Source organism: Panthera tigris, chromosome B1 (assembly GCF_018350195.1).
Source record: "Panthera tigris isolate Pti1 chromosome B1, P.tigris_Pti1_mat1.1, whole genome shotgun sequence".
Lineage (NCBI taxonomy): Eukaryota > Metazoa > Chordata > Mammalia > Carnivora > Felidae > Panthera > Panthera tigris.
The window spans coordinates 16526429-16544359 of record NC_056663.1 but is presented as its reverse complement, the minus strand read 5'-3'; the positions used below and the strand labels follow the sequence as shown (position 1 = coordinate 16544359).

General features: G+C 38.4%; 1 protein-coding gene and 1 long non-coding RNA gene across 6 annotated transcripts in view; one reads left to right on the top strand and one right to left on the bottom strand.

Annotated features, from left to right (window-relative positions):
* Positions 1–17931, top strand: part of SORBS2 (sorbin and SH3 domain containing 2) — a 221503-nt gene that overhangs the window by 103547 nt on the left and 100025 nt on the right. The window lies entirely within an intron of this gene.
* The window catches only part of LOC122237843, a 77018-nt gene that overhangs the window by 8167 nt on the left and 50920 nt on the right, over positions 1–17931 (bottom strand). For all 3 annotated transcript variants that reach the window (XR_006216510.1, XR_006216509.1, XR_006216511.1), the window contains exon 3: positions 6263–6375. This is a non-coding gene — a long non-coding RNA (uncharacterized LOC122237843). The remainder of the gene's footprint in view (positions 1–6262; positions 6376–17931) is intronic.

Here is a 17931-nt window from a genome sequence, read left to right as displayed (position 1 = left end):
AGACATTCTAGTGCAGTGTTTAAGAACATAAATTCTAAAGCCAAACCGCCTGGATTCCCAAGCTTGACTCTGCTACTTAATTGCTGTGTGATCTTGTGCAAGTTTCTTAACTTCTCTGAGTTTTCATTTTTTTTTAAATCAGTAAAATAACAATAGTATTTTCCTCATCTGGCTGTTGTGAGCCTCAAGTGAATTAATATATATGTAAATACACTTAGAATAGTTCCTGGCACACAGAAAGCACTTAAAAGCTATTATTACCATTTAAGTTCTCTGGCAAGCAATTAATAAGCAAAGCAATAAGAAACATGTACATAAATATTCATAGCAGCACTATTCAGAATAGCAAAACAGCAAAATCTAGCAGCAACCCAAATGTCCTGAACAAGAAAGTCAATATGCAAACTGGTATATTCACACAATAGAATATTATACAGGAGGCAAAATGAGCACACTATAGGAACAGGCAACAATAAAGATGAATTTTAGCAATACAATTATATCCAGCATGATGACATCATTATAAAGATAAAAACAACTAAAATAAAGGATACATATGTTCAAGGAAACTCATAAAAAGGAAAGCAAGAGAATGACCCACATGGAATTCAGAATGACCACTACTTGAGGTATGGGGAAATAAAAGATGAAACAGTGGCCCAGACCATCTGGTTAGATGCAGGTTCCTATCCAAGTCTATCTCTTGCTTTAGACGGCAGGTGTGTAGGTATTCAGGGGGAAGGGAGGAAGAGAGAGAAGAAGAGACACATGGACCTATGATAAGGCTTTGTCATGAACCAAGAATCACAATTTATCCAGTTATGTATCCTTGAGACACGCCCCCCAAAGTAAAGACAATCATTGTCCGTTGCTAGAATCAATCCCAGTGATGTTATATTACAAATAATTAAAAGATAACACAGGTGAGGGATTGTTTGTATGTGTTGATCCATTTTGGCTGGGAAAAGGAGTAGCAAGATAGATACAAACACCATATGTACTGAGGATTTTTCTAAAATAAATAATGTTATTAGTCTTCTTCTCTTGGAAAAACAAAACGACAGGTCATGTGACTGTTTAGGGTTCAGACAGTGAAGACATGTTTGTTTAAAATGCATGATATAAACCGGTGATTTGGTATTGGTTGAATCAGTGTGGCAAGCATAGCATATTCATTACTAGTACCGATACTCCGGGATTCCAAATAACTTCTTAAATACATTTCACATTGCAAACAAAGCCATCCTGCCAACCACCAAAACGGGCTCCACCAACCTCAACATTTGCCAGTGATTTTCAGGAATGAGTGTGGATTTGTTAGCCTGATACCTCTAAATCATTCAAAGAGTCGTGAAGTGACATATTCCAGAAGAGACACCATTACATGCAGATAAGAAAAACTTAGAAAGGTCATAGATAATCTAGTAAAAATGAAGGCAGGGACTGTAATGGGCAGTTGAGGGCAATTGTCAAGCTTCTTTGCACGGTCTCTCTCCCTGACAAACTGCTTTATAATGGCAATCATTCCTTCACGCCCACAAATGAGGATACCTTCATTGTATGTATATTTACCGAGCAAATTCTACCGCCCAGATATCATTAGGAGTGGAAGGGGTGGCAGAGAAGAAGCTAAGAAAAGCCCCCACGATTAGTGTCTGCTTATAGAATATGCAATACTAAACTTTAAGTACCTGAGTAATGAATATGTCCTGTATTACAGTTATTCATCTCATTGCATGTGTTCCTAAAGAGTTTTTGCTAAGACAAGAATAGTCTTTGTCTCACTAGGTAAGAAATCTGACCAAAAGTGATATGGTTACTTCTTTGAAACTTTAACATTCGCCATCTTTGAAGTAGTCATACACTGAACCAAGAGGATAAAAGTATCTGGAAACAAGTGGCCTGTGAGAATTGGGCAGGGAAAACAGACTCTGTGTGTGTGTGTGTGTGTGTGTGTGTGTGTGTGTGTGTGTGTGTGTTACTTTTTCTCCCACTTTTATCTGCCCCTACATATTTACTACTAGAAGATCATCCATTTCGGGTTCACTGCTGCCATGGGGACATGAAGCCATAATATTAGTCTCTATCACCATTAGTTGGTCATGTGCTCCCATCTCCCCTACTCTGGGTATTAAACTGTCACTGTGCTTAACCTGGATTTGGCCTGTATAAAATCCAAAAAACTAAAAATGCTTACCATCTCACACATAAATCTCTTGGCCAAATGAACCGAAGGGCTTAGACGTATTTTGTCCTTTCTAGAGCTGAATGTCTCTTGTTTTACTTCTCAAAACACAGAGAGTTAAGGGAGAAAGAAATGACACGAGTAAACACTAAGTTCCAGTTATACAGTGACTGGCTTCCAATTTTTTGATTAATGGATTAACGAATTAAATAAAGAATAGTTAGTGCCATTGCTTGAGACAGGGAATGATGGAAAATGGGATGAGGTTTGGGGAGGGGAGAATATCATGAGCCCAGTATGAAGTGGGGAATAAATATAAAGTATATTTGAACTGTATCTTAAACGTACAATTTGGAAATTGTGATAATTGGATGAGGGTCTAGGCTGTCATTTACCTTTTGTGATATTAAAGCTAGGTTCTTTTTTTAAAGTGTATTTATTTTGAGAGAGAGTACAGAAGGGGCAGAGAGAGAGGGAGAGATAGAGAATCCCAAGCAGACTCCACACTGTCAGTGCAGAGCCTGATGCAGGGCTCGAACTCACAAACCATGAGATCATGACCTGAGCCAAAACCAAAAGTCGGACGCTTAATCAACGGAGCCACCCAGGTACCCCTAAAAGCTAGGATCTTAAACAAAATGCTAGCATAAATCCTTAGGCTTTTTTGAAACCTTTTTTGAAACACTTACTACATGTGAATTGACATTGTGTGTGCAAATCATTCTTATGCGTTCATTAAAATAGGACCCTAAAGGACCCAGTCTGGACATTATTTCCTGGACCTAGAGTTAATCTGTATTTTTAAAGGAAAATAAATTGTTTCTTCACAACCATTCCACAATTCACCCTTCTCCCTAATTCAGATGGTCTTTCTCAATCACTCCAAATTAATGATACATTCATCACATAGTAGTTTTACAAATAGCCAAGCATATTAAATCATATCAGGTAAACGTTCTAATTCCAAAACTTCTGAAAAGGGGAGCAGGCTGACCAAAATTTTTGTGGCTCATAAGACTTTGGCAATTTGTTTGTGGGCCCGATACCTAACTTTTTCAACAGTAAGCAAAGCCTGGAGCAGTAATCATCCACGTGAAAAGTAACTTCAAATGTCACAGTACCTCCCATGCTATGGCAATTTAGCAAGTGATGATGTGACTGATTGAGCCAGAAAGAAAATGTAATGAAATTATTGGTTTGGAACACAACGTGCTGAAGATCTCTCAGCCTTTTGTCTCTTCAAAGGTCAATAGACAACTCTTTGAAATACGAGACATGCGAAAGAATGTTAACATTTGGAATACAAACCTGCATTCACCACTTATCTGCTTTGAAGGACTTCTCGCCCACGAAGGCTAATAGAAAACAAAATGATCAATGATTCTTGTCACCTCCCAATGTCTCTACCAACACCACACCACCCATGATGAGAAAAGACTTTACAAAGGTGATGATAATTTATTGACTGAAGTTTACTTTTAGGCAAATTGTTTGGGTATCGGTTTATAAAATGGATGTGATTTTAGGCAAGATGAAATCCTAAAATTGATCATCTCAGTTGAAGGGTTTTTGAGTTAATAGGGAAGACAATAATGTTATAGAGAGAGAATCCCATAGATCTTGTTTCTGGAGTTAAGTAACCTAGGCAGCCAAGAGGGAGACAGATTTGGATAATGGCTTTGACTTGGATTAATACGTGTCCATCTCATTCTGATGCTATTAGAAATACAGATCTTTGGGACACCTGGGTGGCTCATTCGGTTGAGCATCTGACTCTGACTTCCACTTAGGTCATGATCTCACAGTTCATAAGTCTGAGTCCCACATCAGGCTCTGCACTGATAGTGCAGAGCCTCCTTGGGATTCTCTCTCTCTCTCTCTCTCTGTCCTCCCTTGCTCATGTACTCTCTCTCTCTCTCTCTCTCTCTCTTTCTCAAAATAAATAAATAAAAAGAAAAAAGAAATACGGTTCTTTAAACCGTAAATTCCTTCTGAATTTTAATATATAAATGAGTCATTAAAATATTGACCTCTGGGGCATCGGGGTGGCTTAGTCGGTTGAGCGGCTGACTTCCGCTCAGGTCATGATCTCATGGTCCGTGGGTTCAAGCCCTACATCTGGCTCTATGCTGACAGCTCAGAGCCTGGAGCCTGCTTCAGATTCTGTGTCTCCTTCTCTCTCTGCCCCTCCCCCACTCATATTCTGTCTCTCTCAAAAAATAAACATTAAAAAAAAGTTTTTAAATATATTGACTTCCAATTAGATTCTGCTTAGTATCATATATAATCTTGTTGATAAGAATATTGGTTTGTATGTGAAAGCTCAATAAATATTTGTCAACCAAATATACGCTTCTTGGATTTAGGAAAATTTCAGACCATAAAAGGACCTTATGTGCTTTCGAATTTTAAAACAAGTCTTTCGTTTTATAAACGAAAAAGCTCAGGCCCAAAGGAGTGTGGTGGTTTGCCCAAGCACACATTCACACATAAGACTTAATATTGATACTCACTTTAGAATATAATGGAATGTTAAAAGCCAAGTACCTGAAAGTTCCCTAAAATCTGGGTTGTTGAATCCTGATTCTGCCGCTTACCAGCTGTTGATGAGTGTATATGTATATTTCTGAAGTTGCCACTCCTACAAGAAAGTTACTAACTCTGAGCCTATCTATTGTTTTTGTTCCCTCCCCATAGGAGCTATTTTTTTTTTTAAATCAACATATAACTGACTTACAACATTGTATAAGTTTAAGGTGTATAATAGATTTATATATTTATATATTGCAATATGATGACCTACATTTTCTTATCCTTAACTCCGACACAGGAACTCAGCCAACATCCAAACAATAATGAGTTCACATTAGAAATTTTCTATGTACTATAGAAAAGTGATCCCTCTCCTCAAATACATTTGATGAATCAGTATCATGGCACAAGGTCACAACTCAGTTTCTAGATTTCCATTACCAAACGCTGCAACAGAAATGAGGCAATGCTTTTGCTCCCCATTAAAAAAGAAGAAATGATACTGAAGTCAGTGAGTATCAGATTTTTGTATGGGGATGTCCACACAGACACAGCCTTCACCTGTGGATCTGAAGTAGAACAGTGGAGTCCGTGTGAACAGAAAGCCCAGCCTGGGTCTTTACATTCAAGACTCCATGCCATTGCTTCACCTCGGGGTGAAACCAGCCTGCCCTGAAACAGCTTATGTCCTCATGCCGTTGGGAACTCAAGATGAAATCTTTTCTGCTTTTCAAAGAGCAGTGGAGATCCAGGGCAGATGGAAAAAAGTGGAGCACTTGTTTCCATAGATAAAGGGGCTGGGGGGGTGGGGGCGGACAGAAGACTGATAAAGAGTAGATCGAATAAGGTTTAACTACATATGTTGAAATATACCCAACAAACATCTTAAAGAACATTCCAACCATTTTGGGATTTAGCCACCATGTCAAATAAGTAAGGATATTATAAAATGACAAAATCTTAGTTCAAATAAGTTTCAGCGTTCTCCAATGTATAATTTAAGTATAAATTTGTAGTTTGTTTTCTTTGCCTATTTTAGGTAGATTGAGTGAAAGTTTTAGCTTTAAATAGTGGCAGGGTATGAAGGACTATATTAGGTATAAAAAAGGAAGAATGCTGGGGACATGGGAGTTGGGTAAGAACTAGAAGTGACGTCATTTGGGTGGGCATTTTGCTGAACAAAAGGGCAATAGATACCAACCCCTGTTTTGCTGTATAATTCAGAAATCGCAAAGCTTTTAGTTTTAGGATGGGCTCATTTACTTTCTTTCCAATGGGAGTTATAAACCAGATTGTTAAAAACCCAGCAATTTGGATATCATGTTTCTTAAATTCAGGTACATCTTAAGGGAATACTAAAACTTCTAGTTGGAACTGTTAGGCATCTGTCTGCCCGTCAATGCAAAGCATAAATGTGGATTATTTGAGAGCATTAACCCTGAAAGCCACTGAGATGATTTCCCTGAGATGAAAGAAACAAAAACAGCAACAACAACGAAAACAATGGATATGCCAATAATTTTTCTTACTGCTGCTAACACTCACCTGGTAGCTCATTATGTTGTTTCTACCAAATCACTCAGTGGCCTCATCTAGCCTCCCTTCAGCAGTCAGTGAGAGCCTCCAAAGTCTGCTTACACGCTCGCATCCATGACAGGCTAGTTCATGGACAAACACAAAAAGAGGGCATTTTTAAATCGGGGTAACGAGGCCCTAACACAGCTGTAAAAGTGGGAACACATCCTTCTTGATTTATACAATAACCACTATTCCCTTATATATCAATTTAATTATATTTTCCAACAACTGTGTCGCTCTTAGTTCATAGTCTGGTAAAGCCCCTAGACTTACTTCAGATAAAGTGACATGGTTTAGCCAAATTGCAGGACCACAGAGATGTCATGAAGAAGTTTGCCAAATTTCTTGCCATGATCTAGCAAGCCATTCTTGTGCGCCAATGAACAGCCATATGAAAATGATGATGATGAGGAGGATTATACACTTCTTTTATCAAAAGTAAATAATCTTCACAATAAAAGATAACTATCGTTATTACCTATTTTCACTAGATCCAAATGAATAATGTCACAAACTCTCCACTGTTGAAAAAATTCCAGAAATGTCGAATTTTAATAAATGCAAGCTTTCCCGCATTTTCCCCCATTGGCCCATTATTGTCTTCCATGGGTTTTTAAAGAACAAATTGAAGGGGCACCTGGGTGGCTCAGTTGGTTAAGCCTCTGACTTCCGCTCAGGTGGTCATCTCCCTGTCCACGGTGTCGAGCCCTGCGTCAGGCTCTGTGCTGACGGCTTGGAGCCTGGAGCCTGCTTCGGATTCTGTGCCTTCCTCTCTCTCTGCCCCTTCCCCGCTCACACTCTGTCTCTCTCTCTCTCAAAAATAAACATTAAAAAAAATAATTGAAGCAAATTTCTGCCACCACCCCCCAAGATTTTTTTCCCAAATTTCACATAGCAAATAGAGTTTCACCATTTGATATCTGAGACACATACAAACACAGGTTTATAATAATACTGGCAGTGTACTCAATAATATGGTCGAAGGGCACTTTGACATCGCTAAGTTATAGAAGCATTATTTCTGGTGTTTCTGGAAGCCCGTGTGTTCAATCAGAAGAAACACGTAACTTTTTTTCACAGTCAATTAACAATAAGCAGGATTATTTAACGGTAGTCACTTCATAAAATAACATTGCCATGGAAATACACATGGCAATACATGGAAATACATTCGAATAAACATACTTATTAACTTCAGATTCCGAGGTTTTCTGAAAATACAGCCATCTATAGCTATTGGTCTGGGCTTTAGCTAAACAAAGGTTTCCATTTCGACTACGGGAGTTGGGCAGGAGGAATCCTTGTCATAAACAGCCACTATTTGCATATTAGTATTAGAAAAATAAGTAGATAGACTTCTGTCAAAAGCCCTTTTTTATTCGTCAACCAGTTTAGCCTTCTGATATTTCATTCTTTCCTTTAAACCCTGCCACATATGATTCGGCACTTAAGCACTATGTTTAACGTTATGCGTTGTAATTAATTGTAACGTATCGAGGGAAATTATCTTGATTTCAACTGACATTTCGAGACACCTTAAAGGGAGATGCATGTTCTTTGCTTATAGTCAGGGGAGCGAAGCCACATCTGAGTACTTTTGAGGGTATTTGACCTTGGAGCAGTCATTTTTCCTTACCTGAAATGTCTAATCTCAAAAATGAGTAGACTGATCTAAGATCCTTTTCCAAAGCTGGGATTTAAAAAAATAAAACACACATAAAATGATACTTCTCTCTCCTACCACAGCGTTTAATGTTCACATCCATTAAATTCTAAGTATGAAACATGCAAAACTAGATTAGAGTTTTCTTTATATCAGATCATTTTGTGATATCAATGTATAAAAATTAAGATGGAAGTTTTGAAAATTGAAAGTAGGGGGAAACTTATTTAGCGAAGCTCATAATTTAACAGTTCTTTTATTACTTCATTTCTTTTACATGGCACAAAAGTGTTTATTAGCTTTTTTTTTCATTTCAACTTTATTGGAGGTATGTATAATTGACATATAAAATTCTAAGATGCTTAAAGTGTACGATCATGGTAATTTGATATATTTATACATTGTGAAGGGATTCTTGCCATCTAGTTAACATATCCATCACCTCACATATGTACACACACACACACACACACACACACCCTTTTATTTTTGGTGAGAACATTTGGGCTCTACTGTCTTAGCAAATTTTAAGTATACAATACAGTGTTAATCAATCAGAGACACCGTGTTTTACATAATATCCTCAGATCCTATCCATCTTATAACTTTTACCAACTTCTTATCTTCCCCATCCTCCAGCCCCTGGAAACTATTTTACACTCTCTGTTTCTATGAGTTCAATTTTTTTTTTATAGGTTCCACATATAAATTATACCATGCAACACTTGTCTTTCTCTGTCTTATTTCACTTAGCATAATGCCCTCAAGGTCCATCCATGTTGCCTCAAGTGGCAGGATTTTCTTCTTTCTCATGGGTAATATTCCAGTGTGTGTGTGTGTGTGTGTGTGTGTGCACGCGCGTGTGTGTGTGTATACATATCACATCTTCTTTATGCATTCATCAGTTGATGGATGCTTAGGCTGTTTCCATATCTTGGCTGTTGTGAATAACACTGAAATAGATATGGGAGTGCAGATACCTCTCCAATATCCTATTTTCATTTTCTTTGGATATATACCCCAAGAGGGATTGCTGGATCTTACGGTAGGCCTATTTTTAATTTTTTGAGGAAGCTTCATACTGTTTTCCATAGTGGTTGCACCAATTTATTCCCACCAACAGAGCCCGGGGGTACGCTTTTCTCAGCTTCCTCACCAGTACTTGTCAGCTCTTGTCTTCTTGATGACAGTCACTCTAACAAGCATGAGGAGTTAGGTCTTGGTTTTGAACTACACTTTCCCGATGATTAGTGATATTGAGAACTTTTACATGTACTTGTTGGCCATGTGTTTGTCTTCTTTGGGAAAATGTCTATTCATTTCCTCTGCTCACTTTTTAATCAAATGTTGTTGTTGTTGTTTGGTTTGGGGGGCTCTGTTTTGCAATTGAGTTGTATGAGTTCTTTATGTATTTCGGATATTAATCCCCTATCAGACACATGACTTTCAAATATTTTCTCCCATTCTATAGGCTGCCTTTTCCTTTTATTGGTTTCCTTTGCCGTGTAGAAGTTTTTGTTTTTATTTTTGGAAAACGTTTATTTATTTTTTAAGTAATCTCTACACCCAGCATGGGGTTCACATTCACAACCCAAGATCAAAAGTTTCATGCTCTTCCAATTGAGTCAGCCGGGCACCCCATTGTGCAGAAGTTTTTAGTTTGATGTACTTCCACTTGTTTATTTTTGCTTTTATTGCCTTGTTTTTATTGTCAAATCCAAAAACTCATCACCAAGTCCAATGTCAAGTAGCTTACACCCTATTTTCTTCTAGGATTGTTATGGTTTCGGGTCTTACCTTCAAGTCTTTAATCAATTTTGAGTTAGTTTTTGTGTATGGTGTGAGAGAGGGGTCTAGTTTCATTCCTTTGCACTTAGCTTTCCAGTTGTCTCAAACCATTTATTGAAGGCATTATCCTTTCCCCATTGAGTTTCTTGGCTCCTTTGTCAAATTAATTAACCACATATAAATGGGTTTATTCCTAACTTCTCTATCCTGTTTCATTGATCTATGTGTCTTTTTTTATGCTAATACCATACTGTTTTGATTACGGCTGGAAATCGGGAAGTATGATAACACCCACTTTGTTTCTTCTTTCTCAAGATTGTTTTGGGGTCTTTGGGGGTTCCACACAAGTTTTGGGATTTTTTTTGTTCCATTTCTGTGAAAAATGTGATTGGAATTCTGATAAAGATTACATAGAACCTGTAGATTGTCTTAGGTAGTACGGACATTTTAACAATATTAATTCTTTCCAATCCAGAGTATTTGCGTGTTCTTCCATTTCTTTAATCAATGTCTTATAGTTTTCAGTGCACAGATTTTTCACGTCCTTCGTCACATTTACTCCTAGGTAGTTTTTCTTTTAATGCAATTATAAATGTGATTGTTTTCTTAATTTTTCTTCCTGATATTTCATTATTAGTGTCTGGAAATACACTGGTTTTCCATATTGGTTTTGAATCCTGAAACCTTACTGAATTTGTTTATTAGTTCTAATATTTGGTGGAATTTGGTGGAATTTTTAGGGTTTTCTATATATAATATGTTATCCACAAATACAGACAGTTTTCCTTCTTCCAAATTAGAAAAGAAACAAATGATTCTTTTAAAAGATCAAAGACTTGCTGCTGAAAATAAAAATTTATGGTAGTCTGTATAATGGTGGAATGAAGGGGAGATACTTTCACTCACAGAACTAAACAGAAATGGCTGTCATCAGGATGCTATCACTGTAATTTGTCACACAATTTTTTGTGTGACATGTTATGGACATCTCTTTCCTCTGACTGTCACCCTTGGGCTATAAGCTGTCAAAGGTAATGGAAAAAGGATTTATAAAAAGCTAATTGTTACAACCTTTAAGTGTCACTTTCCCTTAGGTTCACTAGCAATAACTCAGCTGGGCTAGGAAACAAGTGTTTGATTTAACTATTTCTGTAGTTAATAATAAACCATAGGTACTCATGATTTAATGTTTGAGAGAGAGAGAGAGAGAGTGCATGCATGCATGCATGCACATGAATGAGGGTGAGCAGGGGAGGGGCAGACAGAGAGAGAGAGAGAGAGAGACAGAGAGAATGCCAATCAGGCTCCACACTGACAGCATTGAGGCCCAACTCAGGGTTCAATCTCACAAACCCTGAGATCATGGCTTGAGCCAAAATGAAGAGTTGGATGCTTAACCAACCGAGCCACCAGGCACCCCATCTGACTTCAATTTAAAGCAATAAAATAATGTTCTATATACTTTCAGGGAAGTCTAGATCATTTTGTCAAGACTCAGTCCAAGATAAAAGGTATGCCTCAAAGTACCTGAAATATCGGGGAATGAGAATGATGCCAATTTGGGGATGGTTTACTGCAGAGGGGACGGGGATAGGTTTGATCCTGCTGCTGTTGCTATTGTAGAAGAAGATCACGACATTAGTATAAATTGTTTAGATGACTGGAAATAGGTAGAATTGGATTTTGCATCTAGGTCTGCCTGACTCCATAACCTATCCTTCCAACACTACTCAGTTCACCTGTAACATGTGTTCCTATATTCTATTAATTCCTCACTTGTCTCTTTGATAATGTGCCTGACTCATCAGATCCCCATTAGAAATCTGCTTTTTTTTTTAATTGGGAACCCATTTGGCTTTAGATTTACATAATAGAAACCAGTGGAATTTTTCTAGTACTTTTGAACAAGTGACTTTGTTTTAGAGAAAAAAGGCATTCATTTTTCAGTATTTAGATGTAACCTATAAGCATCCTCAATATAAAAGTTAAAGATCCAATGAAGGTAGGACACTAGAGGAATATATTTAAATTAAATATTTATAAATAAATATTTTTCAATTAAATCACATGACCATGTAAGGTGAAAAGAAGTCAGCATTCTTTTATAATTAAAGAGAGTGATTCACAGACTTTGAGGCTTTGGAAAGCTCCAGAAAGAAAATTATTTACCAAGTGATTGACTTCTAACCAGTATAGTCTTCAGGAAAAATCTGTTACCAATTTTGACTAGGTTGCTTTGTAAAGTCTCAAAAGAAAAATTGCTGATTTCCATTTTAAACATGCTATTCCTCCTCAGGAAATTTTTCCAGGTATCAGGATATTTGATATAAAAGAATGTTTTGGTTAAATTTTGTTAAAAATATATTGTATATTCTTATAAAAATAATCAATGACCTCATGTTCTTTGTTCTTCACTATTCATGGTAATGATCTCTCCTTATTCCTAGAAATGATGTTGAATGTGTTCTTACCCCAGCGTTCGCATATAAATGCTGTGGATAATTTAGCTCTTGAATAATAAGGACTCATCATCAGGCACCATTAGCTGGGGAATGTTGGGAGGAATTTTTAGTTATTGAAGGCTGAACATGGACAACCATGACCTTAATATCAACTGTGATGTCCGAGGAGCCTCTGAGTCAGTGTCATATACCAGCTGTCAATTCAGGGAACCCATTCAGAAAAGGGCTTGAGGTGGATACTTATCTTTCTAAATGCAGAGACTGTAAAGGATAAAATAATCTACTTGGGGTATTTCCTGTGAAAATTTCAAAACAGCACATTGACAGAAAAGATAAATTGTAATCAACCTACATTAAGTCATTTGATTGTAATTGAAAAATAAAATCATTTGGCACTTAAGAATACTTCTAATCCTGGGGTGCCGGGGTGGCTCAGTCGGTTGAGCGTCCGATTTCCGCTTAGGTCATGATCTCGTGGTTCATGAGTTCCAGCCCTGCACTGGGCTCTGTGCTGACTGCTCAGAGCCTGGAGCCTGCTTCAGATTCTGTGTCTCCCTCTTTCTCTGCCCCTCCCCTGCTCGTGCTCTGTCTCTCTGTCTCTGTCTCTCTCTCTCAAAAATAAATAAACATTAAAAATAATAATAACAATAATACTTGTAATCCCTTTTAAAAAGGGGGGAGGGGGTACCTGGGTGGCTCAGTCAGTTAAGCATCCCACTTTTGATCTGGGGTTGGGTCATTATCTCAAGGTTGGTGAGTTGGAGCCTTGCATCAGGCTTTGCGCGGACAGTGAGGATCCTGCTCAGGAATCTGTCTCTCCCTCTTTCTGCCCCTTTCCTGCTTGCACTTTCTCTCACTCTCTCAAAAATAAATTTATTAATTAATTAAAAACTTAAAAAAAATACTTCTAATCCTACCACTGCCAGGGAAAGAAAGACAGAGCCAGACACGCATTGGCCACTCAATAGTTTATCCAAAGAGAATGGTACACATGATCCATTCCAAAGTTAATTCTGGTCAAAATCGCGTGCATAACCTCAGCATGCATCATTTGTATTCTTGTGTTTAAACTATGTCTCTAAAAAATCTAACATCCCTCAATGTTTTCCTACCACTTAGACTGTGCTTCCTTTCTTCTAAATAACATCTGAACTGTAAATAGGTCAATTTCAAAATAACCCTAGCAATTATTGGATTAAAATTATTCTATGGAAAATATTTTGGGCAACTTCTCACATTAGCTGAACTAAAATTTAGTCCTATAGTTTGATAGATGTTCTTGGTGCCTCAATTTGGGTCTACAAAAATGAAATGACTTACACAGAATTCTTGGCCAAACTTGAGGAAAGGATTTTGCCTCTGCTTCTTTCAGAATAGGATACCTGATAAACAAGCGAATTCAAGGAGAATTACAAGATTATGAGCACAAAGTCATGTTGGTGTCTTAGCCTGAACAATCAAACATCTTCTTAGGACCCTCATTCAAAAGTTAACTTAGCCAATCTATTGTTATATGCCTGTTAAGAATAAAGATTGCTCTGATCCATAAGAAAAAAAGTGGATGTTAGATCATCAAAAGAAACTCAAGCAGAATTAAAAGATTACAGACACAAGGTCATTGATGAAGGTTTGTGGGGGGGGGGTGCAGTTCTTGGGGTCTAGAGCCAAAGGCCAAGAAAGAATTCTTGAAGACATATTTGGTGCAAAAAGGTGATTTTATTAAAGCACAGGGACAGGACCCTGTGGGCAGGAAGAGCTGCTCTGGGCTTGTGTGGAGTAACTCATTATATGCTCTTAGGTTGGGAGGGGGTCAGGAATAGAGTCAGTCTCTAAGGTATTCTGGAAGCACGGTTTCCAGGACCTTGAGGGACTAGCCGTTGCTAAGGAAATGCCATTTATTACCGTTTAATACAACCTCAATCATGAGACCCTTTAGATCCCGGGGCCATAAACTTGGAGTATGATTGCCAGCATATATGTTGGGGCAGTTGAGATAAAGGAAGTAGACTTACAGGATCCTGGAGGTTAGAATAATGTTAAGCTAAGGTTCTCTTTTGCCCCCAGCAAAGTGTCATCCTTGAGGCAGCTGAGCTTCTAGAGAGAGGTCACTCTGCCAGTTTCAAGGACTTGTCAATGGGCTGCAGGCAGTAAGGGAATCTAATATTTCATTTGCCTTACTTTCCTACACTACCATGGCAAACACTTAAACCCCTTTCCTTTGTTTTTGGGTAGCCAGGAGTATCTGAGGAATATCACACATATTTCACCTGGGGCGGGCGGGGGGGGGGGGGTGGTTGGGGAGGGGAGCCTGTATTTTGCCCTCAGCTTGTTCCACACTCCCTCATCAGTCACGTTTTTCCCAAGCATGAACAACAAACCCAATCTATTGCCATATGCATATTGGGAAAGAAGGCTGCCGTGACCCACGCCAAAACAAATAGGTTGCTGTATACAACTTAGTATACATATAAAGTTGTTTTTTACATAAAACTTTGGCAAGAACTGAACTTAAGTAAATACAGCTCCCCACCACCTGTTGAAAATCATTTTGACACTAATGCACAGAGTTCTTTGCTCTGTGGGTTATTTGCTGAGGCTCAAGGTGCTCTGCATTTTATCATCAGTTTTCACTGTCTTGGCCCTTGTTCAATTCCAATTTAGGAGAATACTTGAAACACTGTCTCTCCTCGTAGCATGCAAACGCTCTAGGAATTTGATGCTTTCCAGAATAATCTATGCTTGTTCTGTAAATACAATCAAACACACTTTTCCAGGAAAGAACAAAAGAGATTAGATTTGCTTGAGCTTAAATTGTCTAAAGAGGGTTCTCAGTTGTGGACTTGTTAATGGGTTTAGTACAAATCATGGAAATTGAATCATGCATTTTTATTAGTCACCCAAGAAGCCTTTCGGTTTCAGGTTCTTCTGGAAAGCTCAATCACCCGTGGCTCTTCTTTTCACAACGTGGAAAATGTCTTGCCTGATCAGGAAGTTAGTCATTTTACATTTTGACATCTAAAACAATGAGAAGCTTAAAAGCCTCACGAAATTACATTTATAAGCAACAGGATACATCACTTTAAAGATGAAAATCTCAAGGATTTGTGGCGCCTTTCTTTGTTCCTGCTCATCCTATTTTACTTTTTGAGTGGCATATATTTTGTAAACATCTGCATTTGAATTCAAACAACAAATGTTGGCAATTAGTTCCCTAGCTTAGAGTGAAAACATTATTAATTTATATTGGCAGCTTTTGTATTCTGAGAGTTAACCTTCCTTGTGTTTGTTTTCTTTACCAATCAGTAGTGTTCCAAGGCAAACACTAATCTTTGTCATTCAATTCAAACACTAAGACAGGGGCGCCTGAGTGGCTCAGTTGGTTAAATGTCCAGCTTCAGCTCACATCATGCTCTCACGGTTTGTGGGTTCGAGCCCCGCATCGGGCTCTGTGCTGACAGCTCAGAGCCTGGAGCCTGTTTCGGATTCTGTGTCTCCTTCTCTCTCTGCCCCTCCTCTGCTCATGCTCTGCCTCTCTCTGTCTCTCAAAAATAAATAAATGTTAAAAAATAAATGAATAAAGAAAGAAAGAAATAAAAACTTAGGACAGGTTTCAACATAAAGCGTTCTGAAAAGGAGTGATAAAGTACAATTTGGGAAATGTCCTTTCCAGTCCTCATTTTCTGGGGACTGTTTATCCCTTCTTGTTTTAGGAGTTGCCTCTGACTTGGTCACAGACATCCCCTGAGGCTTTTCTTTTCCATTTATTTTATCCATTTAAGGTTAACATACTAAGAGTTTTGCTACCGAGAGATTAAAATAAATATGTTTGATGGAGCTTTCTCAAGGTTCCTGCACTGACCACTGCCTTCTTCCCTGACTTCTCTGGCATCTCTTCAATACGGGCCATGTTGAGGCTACCGAGTAGAGTTCTTCACAAAGGGCCACATTTGAAGGGGGGGACGGGGAGGGGGAGCGTGTTCCTCTCGTTTGTGTGCACGGAAAACTAAGAGAGAAAATTCATCAGAGCGAAGTTTCCCTCGCTCACTTTTTAAAATCACGTGGCCTGTGAAATTTCACTGTAAAATTCACTGTAATATTTAGTCACTCAGTATTGGACATGGCAGCTCCAGGCAAGAATAGGACACTCAACACGATCAGGTGACACAAAAACTACACAACTAGGATATTATCCTCTGTATTGTTTTCAGTTTATAGTTCTAAAAAATAAGTTGGGGTGGAATATCATTACTGTGGTTTTATCCATTCTGTGTGTTTGCTGCTTTAGTGTTTACCAAGTACCAAGGTATTCGGAAGTTAATATAATCACTAAAAAAGAAATCCCCGTTGGGGCTGCCTGGGTGGCTCAGTCAGTTGAGCCTCTGACTCTTGATTTAGGCTCAGGTCATGATCCCAGGGTCGCGGGATCCAGCCTGGCATCAGGATTGGCACTGAGTGTGGAGTCTGGTTAAATATCTCTCTCTCTTTCCCTCTGCCCCTCTCCCAGGCTGGTGCTCTCATTCTCTCTCTCTCTCTCTCTCTCTCTCTCTCTCTCTCTCTCAAAAAAAGGAAATATTTTTCCTCTTGGTTCATAATTAAGTCTCCTATGAGTTAAGTGTGTTTTTTCCAGGCTATATATTTCACCGTCTTCTCCCCGCCCCTCCCGGTCCTGGGAGAGAAGATACGTATCATTGTACTTAGCTGGTGTTTGCATTTTGATTTTGTTCTTATTATTTCACCGTAGTGATGGGCAAAACCAGGCTTTCTGGAAGAGGTGAACTTCAATGCCCATATTGCAAGACAACGATAGCTGATGAACAGAGCCAACCATATGAGGACAGGAGAAATGGTCAGAAAGGAGGAGAAGGCAAAAACTCTGGCAGGGACAAGAAACACAGGGAGTTCATTTGGTGCTCCTTGCAGAGACTGAGGGAAAATGTATTTATCAGAAGGCTTTCTTGACAGATCATGACAGACTGCTTCATTTCAGCCTATCCCCACTTGTCCATAATGTCTAAATAAGTATTTTAAGTGATCAGATGAGAGAGTGCTGACGTACCTGGAAACCGAATATATGGGGGCTGGAAAAGTTTGTGTTCATCCAACTCAGGAGCAAAGGCAGGTTGGCTGGGGGTAAACCTCTCTTTCTGAGCTCTCGCTCTTAAAAGAATTGCTTCCTATGACAGCACGTCCTTCCCCTTTGGTCTTGGTGTATGGAGAAGTAAGAAACTCTAAAAATGGGCTGAAAGAATATGCCAGGGAAAGAACTAGGTCATCTCACATGGCATAAAATAATGCACAATATCTTAAAACTTTTTCTGCAGCCGGCAACATTCCAGCAACCATTTCTAGTGAATTAACCTCAATTGTTACACAGCAAATACTAAATTGGGAAGAACCACAGCATCAGGTACTGAAACAGAAATAGGTTTTATATTTCCTGTGTCTTAAGAAGAAAAAATAGGTGCATCTCATCTTTCTTGACCGTTTTCTCAAAATATATGCTCAATTCATTAACTATTCCCTGGTAAGAAACTGACCCAGTAATAAATTAAATAATGTAAGGTCATGATCTCAAGCAAAATAAATTAAATAATGTAATAAATTGAACAATGTAAGGGCATGATTTCAAAGTACCAGACTACCTTTCAAAATTCTGGAAGAGGACACTTAACAACCAATGACCCTTTGGGGCTTAGAAAACAAAAACTCTTAGCATAACTGTT